The sequence below is a fragment of the Erpetoichthys calabaricus genome, chromosome 1, assembly GCF_900747795.2.
Source record: "Erpetoichthys calabaricus chromosome 1, fErpCal1.3, whole genome shotgun sequence".
NCBI lineage: Eukaryota > Metazoa > Chordata > Cladistia > Polypteriformes > Polypteridae > Erpetoichthys > Erpetoichthys calabaricus.
This window is the reverse complement of record NC_041394.2, coordinates 210,940,763-210,951,421: the sequence shown is the minus strand read 5'-3', so window position 1 is coordinate 210,951,421 and position 10,659 is coordinate 210,940,763. Positions and strand designations below refer to the sequence as shown.

General features: G+C 38.0%; 1 protein-coding gene across 15 annotated transcripts in view; it reads right to left on the bottom strand.

The window, feature by feature from the left end:
* Positions 1-8,019: 8,019 nt before the first annotated feature.
* The window catches only part of foxp2 (forkhead box P2), a 613,104-nt gene continuing 610,464 nt past the window's right edge, over positions 8,020-10,659 (bottom strand). For all 15 annotated transcript variants that reach the window (XM_051928699.1, XM_051928702.1, XM_051928698.1 and 12 more), the window contains one exon: positions 8,020-10,659. This exon is cut by the window's right edge and continues 1,144 nt beyond it. The gene's annotated coding sequence lies outside the window, so the exon portion shown is untranslated.

Sequence of the window (10,659 nt, the reverse complement as noted above, 5' to 3'; positions counted from 1 at the left end):
TGTTGGAATCTGTTAACTCGTCCTGTCTCTGACTAGACTGAAGATCGTTTTCTAAGCAAAGATGCATTTTTTCCCTAAAAGATTCATCTCTACATGTCAGACTTTACTCCAAGAGCCACTAGGTCTTGACTGAATTTCACTCCGCTCTAGTCATCCTTTTAGAAGGTGCCTTCCATTTACAAGCAAAGGTTGCTTACACCAAAAACAAAACCAAAGTCACTGCTTTGCACCTTAGTACACCACATAAGGTCCTGCAAGGCGCTGACCACTTGGCAGATGGACTTTGTGTCAACTGGAAGTTTGTTTTTTCTCCTCCCTATAATCATCCAGCCTTAGCTTTATTCATATATTTCTTTATATTGATTCATGTGGAATGGAAAAGTGCAGAACATGAATCTACGCTTGCTACAACCCCTAACAGCTGATCTCAGTTTGACAGAAATTTATGGGGTGCTGCACATGAAGAGAGTCAGGAGTTCGAATGGAGGTGGGCATATCATTCAACCAGGCAGAAGTGTGATAAGATGAGCCCTCAGGCAATTTAAAAGTAGCGTTTAAGTATAGGTATTTATAACTTATCACGTTCAGATAAATAGCCGAGTTAAAAGTTACCTACGTGTAGATTTGTGCTCCATCGAGGAATAACGGGGTGGCAGGGCAAAGTCACACAGGCGGTCAGTGTCTCCTTGTGAGCTGGCCCACTGATTTGGAGGTCTACGAATTGGAGGGCTTCCCCAGGCTTGTCAGCAGAGAATACGCGCGTATAAAAATAAAGAGTTAAAACGCTGGGTGAAGGTTTACCGCGTAACTTACCAGCAGACGTGAACGAACAGCCGGCGCGACGTGCTTACAAACACATACACAACTCCCGCGGGAAAAGGTGGAAGTTTAAAACAGTGACACTGCACCTGATCAGAGGAGCACATAGGATGCGTGACTTGATGTCGCTCGCTACTGGGGGACACCGCAAGGCGAGCAGACGAGAGACAGAGTGGGAGTGCGCGGGAAAGAGAGCGAGCGAGAGAAAGAGTGAGCGCGTGCACGAGAGAGAGAGAGACTCTTTACTGCCGAGTTGGTGGAGCAGAGACAAGGGCGCTTAACTTTGAACATATTAACAAGGATGGCTGTGGGTGCGTATTTTTTCGTCATTGTCTTGATGCATATTTTTTTCAGTCTTTGTTTTTGTTCGTCCTTCGTAAACTTCCTGTTGAAGAAGAAGGAGGAAGAAAAGGCTTTTTGTTTATTATCCCATTGGGGATTTTCATCACTTTTTGCTCTGGAGTCACCGTTTTTTGCCTTTGTTAATGTTCTCGCATTGAACTGTGTATATAATTGCAAGAGAATACATTTCTTTTCTTTTTTTTTTTTTTGAACAGTGATCATTGTCTGTGTCTCAATTCTCCCATCCCCTGGTCATTCTTTACAGCTCCAGGTGCCCAGAGTCTGAAATTATGCAACGGTGCCATTGCATGGGGCACAGTGTAAGGAGTCTGAACTGAGATTTGATTATAATGCAGAGGTGGCAGCATCAGAGAAGTGGGTCTAACTGCAGCCTGCAATACCTATGACGTACTACGTACCCATGACGTACGTAGGTCAGGTAATGCCCACAACGTCAGTCACAAAACGATACATGACTGACCTCATAGGTTGGCAATTACACTCTGTTGTCACCAGGCGCCATTCAGTGTCAGACCTGAGTGCTCAAAAGGGAGCACATGACCTCACTAGTGTGTGTGTATATACAGTATATATATAGGTTGACACACTGACTACTTGGTAGAAGTAGTGAGTGTTGCCCTTAGGCATAACACTAGAACTTGAAGAGACCTGTAGGGTTTTGAATAGTACATCACAAAAAAGACCTGCCAGGTCCGTAAATATAAATGTTGGATCCTGTCACTTCATCCTCTAACCTGCACATTTGTGCCCTAATTGTCCACTTGAAGCATGTGTTTTTTAACATCAGAATGATATTGACAACCATGGCTCTAACATAGTTTTTAAATCCCCTAATTTTGATAAAATATCAAGTCTCTACCACACTATATGGAACTTTTTTCAATTTATCCATTTTTCATTATTCAAAGGAAAAAAAAACTTTCTAACATTTGTGGTAAATTCACTCTTAACAAGTTTCCATCTGTGTCCCTGTGTTCTTGATGAACTCATTTTGAAATAACAGTGTCGATCCACTGTACTGATTCCCTTCATAATTTTAAACACTTCAATCATGTCACCTCTTAATCTTCTTTTGCATAAACTGTAAAGGCTCAGTTCTTTTAATCTTTCCTCATAATTCAACCCCTGTAGCCCTGGAATGAGCCTAGTCGCTCTTCTCTGGACCTTTTCTAGCTCTGCTATGTCCTTTTTGTAGCCTGGAGACCAAAACTGCACACAGTATTCAAGATGAGGCCTCACCAGTGCATTATTAAGGTTGAGCATAACCTCCTTGGACTTGTACTCCACACATCGTGTTATATAACCTAACATTCTGTTAGCCTTCTTAATGGCTTCTGAACACTGTCAGGAAGTCGATAGCTTAGAGTCCACCATGACTCGTAAATCTTTCTCATAAGGCGTACTTTCAATTTTCAAACGTACCATTATGTATTCAAACCTAACATTTTTACTTCCTGTGTGTAATGCTTTACATTTGTGTTCATTCTCTTTTTAATGTGTGGTACAGCAGTAATCACTGCTGCCTTATGAACCCAGTGTTCTGGACTCGAATACCACAGCCACTCCTGGTCCATATGGAGTTTGCACATTCTCCTTGTATCAGTTTGCCTGAGATTCTGTTCAGGGTCGTCCCCCCACCTTCTGCTGCTGATGCTATCTTTAGGTCCCTTGACATTCTCAAATGCATTAAGCTGGTTCAAGTAGTGTATAGTGTACATGTCCCTCTACCATATAGCATCAATTTGGCCCAGATCCATCTATGATGATTCTACTGACTCTAGAAGTATTGGTTAGTTACATGTTTTTTACGGTCATAAACATCAAAGGTGACCCTGCCCTGTTCCCTGGTGGATGCCACTTTCACCAGTTCTGAGCAGGTTCCTTTCAGCAATAGCCTTTGCTTTTTGTCTTGGTGCCAATTTTGCACATGTCTATGTATTTAATTTCCTTTTCTTCTAGTGCGAGTCTGCTTTGTCTCAGTCTCTCAACCAGGGTTGTGTCCTGCCTCGAGTCCAAAGCTGATGGTATAAGCTCTAATAGTTGGTGACCCAATGTTGGAATAAAAAAGCTGAGGCAACGTATGGATTGGAACAACCAGCCATTTTTCCTCTCAAATGAGTGTTGTTCTTACTCCATTAGAAGGGGTAACGGATTGACCAAAAGGAAACGCAGGCCTGGGAATTTAGAAAAAAGATGGGTGAAAACTGGCTTGACTCTTAAGGAGTTTTGAAGTACAGCCTCGGAGATGAAGGTTTAAGGCAGCTGCCCCTTTATTGTGTTAGTCTTCAGTCACCTGATTTAGCCTTTTCTTTTTCATCTTTATTCATTTGGGCAAATGCTACACTTTTCACAAACAAAACACTGTCTATAAACTGCCTTCTTCCTCACATTTATTCACTTTTCACAAGGCCACACACACTAAAATCAAAGCGCCAATGAAGAAGCATCATGTCATGAAAGTGTAATGGATGAGAGGTATGACTTACACTTACGCACCAAAACTTGTATGGCTTGGTGATGTCCTGAAAGTTGATTTGGATCAGCTCTAGCATTGGACGGATGAATACAATTGTTAAGTGAATCGGGCTTAGTGTGAAGACTGAAAAACAAACGGTGTCTTCATTCTCAGCACTCAAGTTGAATGCACACTGTTTATATAACGGTATCTGAGTGGGGAATCACAGCAGCAGCTGATCGGAAGGAGAATTATCGGTATACAGCATCAAGCACACACTACCTCAGCCACAACGCGTCAAAGCCTTTCCTGTACGGACCTCGTGTTTCAGAAACAGTTTCATCCCAAGAACTATAAACACACTCAATCAGTCCATTAAGTGCTCCTTGTAGAACTGCTTGTACTTATAAGTACAATTACCTCACTGTAAACTTGCATTAGTTATAATATTGCACAACCTGCGCCACTTTATAAAGCGCGTATGATGACGATATAATTTTAATATGAAATGCAGCAAAATATGTTGCTTATAGTATACAGATAAAACTTTAACTTCATTTAAATAATCTGTGTTGTTAATTAAACATGTGAGGACACGGTGCCGCAGCGCTAGCTAGTTCACGGATAGCTCCTGCCTTGCGCTGTATTGCTGGTGCTGACGTGACACTGGAAGGATAGACGGATAGAATAATTAAACATGTACTACGAAGATATTTCAATGTTCCTTAAAAGTTTTGAAGAATCGGCGTTCTAAGCTTAACGTCTATTACAGAGCTGATTGTGTGGCGATTGGGTATTTGGAGAAAGAAAAGTAAGGGCAGGAATTGGAGGTTAGTACGTTTGAAAGAGACTACTTCTGTAATAAATTATTTCATCGAAGGTCGCACATGGCGCAGCAAGCCTCTTGCGTGAGATATGAACAATCACTGCGCCACCGTGTTCCCATGTTTAATAACATGCTTTCATTCCTGTCATCATGAAAAAGATATCACGTATACATCTCAGTATTTTAATTATTCAGAGAGCTGTAATATCACGTTCTGTGTCCTGTCGGAGAAAGAGAAAGAACAGAAGCACGTAGTGATTCACACACATAGAAGATCAAACACAGAACAAAGCATTTAACGTGCTACTTCAGAAACTAGTAAAATAAACGATTTTAAGAAGAAGTTTATGATGTTCTACTTTAATGACAAAATAAACTACGCGATTAAAGTGGAAATTTCGATATTAAAGTTTACATTTCGTGCTTTTTTCCCCACTGTGTGCCTATTTTTTTTCTCTGTACCCTAATAAGCTTTCATATGACACTCAGACGGTCCGCTGCGAGTCGCCTTTTCACGCCGACTTTGATATGTGATTTCTTTTTTATTTTGGGCACTGTGCGACTTTGTGAACTTGAGCTTTCGAGTTTCTCCGACACTATGTCACTCGAATCAACTTTCTTTTGTTGATACCACCACTGTTTAAACCAACAAATAGTACATTTTTCCTTTGCGTCCACTTGGTATTCACTGAAATTCTTATATTTCCCCCGTGCTTTTCCCATTGTCTTTTCACAGAAGGCTATTTATATTGATTTGCACATTCAAAGAGGCGTAATTCTGGGAGGAGTTGGGGCGGGACAGGAGGCGTGTGCACGCGCGTTACTTTTCACGCTGATCGGGATTTATGTAGTGGAAGAACGTGAAAGTTTGCGTACGCACAGATTCCTGCATCTGGATTTTTCTGTGCGTATGCACATTCTCGCTTTTGTGCTTACGCCATGTTATAGTGTGAGTTCTATGCACAGCGTTATACATGAGGCCCCAGGACTGCATCTGACTCGCTAAGATTATATAATTGAAGGTTACAACTGAAAATCACTGGAGTAGTTGTCTAATGTGATATGGCCTGTAGAATGCAAAACAGAAACATAAACGAGTGAAATTTGCATGGTATCAACTGTGCTCAGATCCACAGGCCTTGACTTGAGGCTGCCATGCAGTACTCGTTCACTTTGGCTTTTACAAAGTTAATCAGTTACTTTAATCGATAATGCTTATTTATGGCCCTGACTAAACTGGATGTCCATTTGACATACAACTCATTACCGTTTGCAAAGTCATTCCTGCTACATGAAAATGTTGGATTTTCTTCTCAGCTGTCTTTGGGGTTTTTATTATTTTGGTTAACTTCAACCAATTGGCTCAGTAAATAAAAAATAAAAAAAAATAAAAATGAAGGCTGGTGTAGGATAGCCAAAGTGCAGTTTTGGGATGTAAAGGTGAGGCACTACATGTGTATTAAGTATATAATCAAGAACCTGCCTACAGATTTATTGTCCTCTTTTCAGTCTCAGCCCAAAATTACATCAAATTAACATAAACAAACACAGAAAAGGTCTCTCCATGAGCAAGTTACCAAACTAAGCTATACCCAACAAAAGACTTGAATGTTTTTCTATGTAAAGCAGCCCATTTAGATCAGCTACAGAGCACAACAAGCGTGCAGTGTAAAAGGAGCTATAGCTTGTGTGGCTTTGTGATACAAGCTTGATGGAACCCCCAACCCCCAGGAATCCAAAGAATTTACCCAACATGATCATCCTACTTACAAGTAAACACTTTAGAGGTTTCATGCCCCTTATTAGTGGTATAGTGAGTCGAGCTGTGGTGCTGGAAGGACATGCACCTGTTGTGCTCACAGTCATGAAGCTGCTTAAATTACGACACAAAATGTGGGCCACAATTCAGGAGCACACTTAACAGCTTCCAGCTAATATAGAAGCAAGGGGAAGAGACATGGCATTTCATAAAACCAGATGGCATATGCAGATAAATTGCATTCTGTATGGAGATACACTCCACCACCCTATTTTTAAACAAAATCTTGTGTGGTAGTTTGAAAAAAGCATCGACTAAGGGTGAACGGAGTAATGACAGTGCACCCCTTTAAAGACGTTCTTTCCTGCAGATTTACTACTTATTTGGAATTTCTCCCATGAGAGGAACATCAACGAAGCTTTAAAATGCAGACGTTAAGAATAAATTCTTTGACCTAGAAAAAATATATATGATTGTTCAAGACTGCACTGAGCTAATGCCATTTAACACTTTCATTTAGAGCATGTCTTTAGCCCCGCTTGTTGCACTTAAATACAACAAGCCTTTTATTTAATAATACTATAAATATTTCATCAATTTTCATGTTTTGAGTTCTCTAAATACAAGAAAACCTGAATAGCTGAAAAGGCAACTACTGCTTGTCACCAAAATGGAAACACTCAATAGTCAAATGTTTTTCTTCTTAAATACAGTATCTTCTACTTACTGAAAGGAAAACTAACAAATTCCATCAACACCAATCAATAGTACTCTGAATATTGAACAAGTGCCTTTGTTAGTGTATTTATTGTAAAGATGGATGTGCAGGAAACAAATTAAATGTCTTTTAATTGAACTCTTTAATGGCAAAATCTTTTCTCCAGAGTGGCATTAAAAACAATTGAATTCATACTTGCTGAAAAAAGAATACAGTTACTTCAAATAAACAGAAGCGTAACAGTATATTTTATTCTGAAACTGGCTTATGTAGGTTTAAGGAATCCAGAATCCTATTGTACTCCAATGTTAAACGTGCTTATATACCAAAATCAATCCACCTTGTTCATTGTAAAAAGAAAACACATTCTTAGAAGTGCTTTTGAGAGTTACACAAACACACATTTAGGTTACATGAAAGTCTAAGTTGTTCATTAATCCCAGGCCTCAAAAACCCATGATCATTTAGGCAGAAAAGAAAGCAGATGTCAAGACTATGTAGTCAGAAGCAAATCAAGCTTTTCACGTTAAAAGGCCATAAAAAATTAATTGTCACTGGACAGTTTCCAAAGGCCACCCCTAAATATACTTGGCAAAGACATGACATGTACTGTTTTGTGTCTGATAGGTAAAAATGTCATTCCATTCATCTCCAGTCTGTGTATTTATTTTTTTTCCTTTTCAATAAAATAGATCCTGCAAATTTAAAGGCAAATAACCTTTCATGTAACCTATTCTTAGCTGCAATATTTTTTCATCTGTAGGCAAAGTACATATATAAAATTAACCAGCTGTAATTCCACTGCACTGGCACTCATAGTTCCCAAAGTCCCAACAATGCAAAGACAACTCAAGGTAGTGGTAGTATGAACAAAGGCTTGTAACATATCCATGAAATTTTAATTGATTTTCATACAGCACAACTCAACTAAGAATTCCTCCACATTGCATAAAAGTCTTATGCCCACCAGGTTTGTTTTCCAGCCATCCGTCTTTGTAGACAATAACTATGTACAAGTTAAAAAAAAAAAAAAAAAAAAAAAAAAAAAAGTATAACTCCCTGATGTTGGAGGTAGACAGTTGCTTTTTCAAATCCTAGTTTTGGTCCTTTATTTTATTCAGCAGTGAAAAGCCATGAATACAGAACAAATAACAGCTGTTACAATTCTCAACCATGACTTCTAATGTCAGAGAATTCAAGGTATGAACACAGTACACAGTAATGAAAAGTATCAAAAATTAGTTTACCTCAAAAAGATAAATAAACAAAAAAGGTATCCACCAATACATAAACAGATGTTTTGTGCTACAGTTCAAATTTACTGTATACATAGGGAATATTCCCAGTCATCATCGGCGTATGAGAGGAGAAAGAATACATGACTCGATTGCCAGACATAATGCTTCATAAGGTATGCACAGAACTTCAAGCAATAAATACATATATTAGTTTAAAGCCTTACAACAGCTACGCAAAGCAGATGCAGAAAAAGCAGGTTTGCTATTCCTAGCAAGCGATGATATCCAAGTAAAAATTCATGAAATGCATTAAAGCAACATTATTTGTTTTCATAGAAAAAGTTAATTTATGGGTCCACCAACATTTTTACATAATATGCACAATTATCAAAATACAGACAAAGCATCTCAGAAAACCCCATCAAACCTAAAATCTAGTGTAGAAGCAAATTGCAGTTTTGGAGGTTTTTCTGGTATTTATGTGCAAGCAGCTATTTTAAACAGTATTTATACAAAACCCATGCAAAATCTACAGGTTATATGCATTCTGTGGCTGAGACTTTTTTTTTCCATATTTTACCCAAAAATAGTATAGCTGAGGTATGCATACTTTAGCATTGTACACTTAGGCCACCTTCCTGATGGTAAGAATTACTACACGCATTTTAATTCCAGTCCACCGAAGTATTTTAGACATGCATTTGAAAAATACAGTAATCCCTCAAACGTAATGTTTACATCATCATCATTCTACATATGTTAGAAGACAACCTTTATTACAATGCAAATCTTGCGTTTCTGACATTGGGAATGTAAACCTTCTTGTTGACCATGTCCTAGAGACAAGCATAATAAAAATGTAACATTTATTGTGGCATTCACACAACTCGTGCAATCTGTCTTAATTGTTCTGGATTTCTTTTTTTGTGCAGAGGTAGAACCTTTTAGAAAGCCTTTTTTTGGGTGAGTGGGAGAACCCTTTAGAAAGACATTGTGTCCTTATATTTGGCGTGACAGATGATGACTCTAAGTCTATTTGCTGACTCCAGCAAAGAATCAACGATGAGCTTAGTTGCAAGAACCAGTTCCTCCATGTGGAACTGGTTTGTATGTTAAGCTCTAGCAGCCTGCCTTCTGTCAAGAACTGTTTGTAAAGCAATAACCATAATCAGGTTATGAGGTCCCTTGGTTTGGGGAGGGAGAGGGAAGGGGACAAAGAAAAGGCTTGGCACAGCACTTCAAAAGCAACACATATGTACAATATGAAGGTTTAAGCACAATGTAGACATACAATTGTATTTTAAATACAACACAATGCAGTATTACAAATTATTATAAAATTTTATGCATTGGTAGTTTTAGCAAAACAAGGACCAAAGAAAGCCAGCATATGAAAAATTTGGACTGTGTGCAAGTCTTTTAAAAGGGAGTGTATTGTTAGCTTTACTAGCCCGTTTAAGAAGAGGCAGAATTTTGTGTAACTTTGGTTTGACTGAAAACAGAAATGACCATTAAAGCAACCACATCCTTTTTTCTAGATGTTATTTGCTGAACTCTTCAAAATATTTATGTGAATGACCTTAAGCAGGAAGGGAAAAAATTAAAGCAAAACAGATATTTTGAAGTTTAAAAACTTGAAAGTATGTAAATGGTTTGCTCAAAAACAATGACTGTGTGGTAAAAGCAGTACCATATTTAACAAAATGTCTGATTTTGAATGATCTGAATAAAGCAAATATCACCTAGAAAAGGCAAAAGTCACCTTAAACACCATAGACTCCAATGGCTATAATAATCTTTTAATTGAAACCCAAGCCAGATAATTTCATATCAACTTGACTTTTTTTTCTTTTTTTTCTTTTTTGGCTTCACTAGATCTTTAAAATGTTTGGTTACTACTACGTTTTCAGTTTCATATATGACAACTCTGAACAAATTTTACAAAAAAAAAAAAAACAAAAAAAAAGACCCAAACAAACAAACAAAAAAAAAAAAAAAAAAAAAAAGCAAAAGTATGTACAAGACAACCCCACCAACATTACAAACTCACTACAAAACATGATTAAATGGGAAATGTTGTTTAAAAACAAAATGTAATCATACAACAATAAAAATTCTGCACTTCTATTAAGTACACAAATTATTTTGGTCAACAGTACTCATGATTCACATTAAGTTGATCCCTGTCCACCATTAATTTTCCAATGATTCACATAAAACCCATTGCTGCAATTACTGGCACACACATTTTTCATATATACAGTATATATGTGTCTGTGCGCGTATATGACAAATATGCAATATAGTACATACAGTATGCACACACACACACACACACTTAACTTGCGTATGCATGGTATACAGACAGTGTGTATGTATGCCAGATTCCTTTGTTCCCTTTGGTGGACACTTGAGATTAATCAAATAACACTTACATATTGACTCATTTTCTTTGTACAGGGCTTAAAGAAACAATCCCAG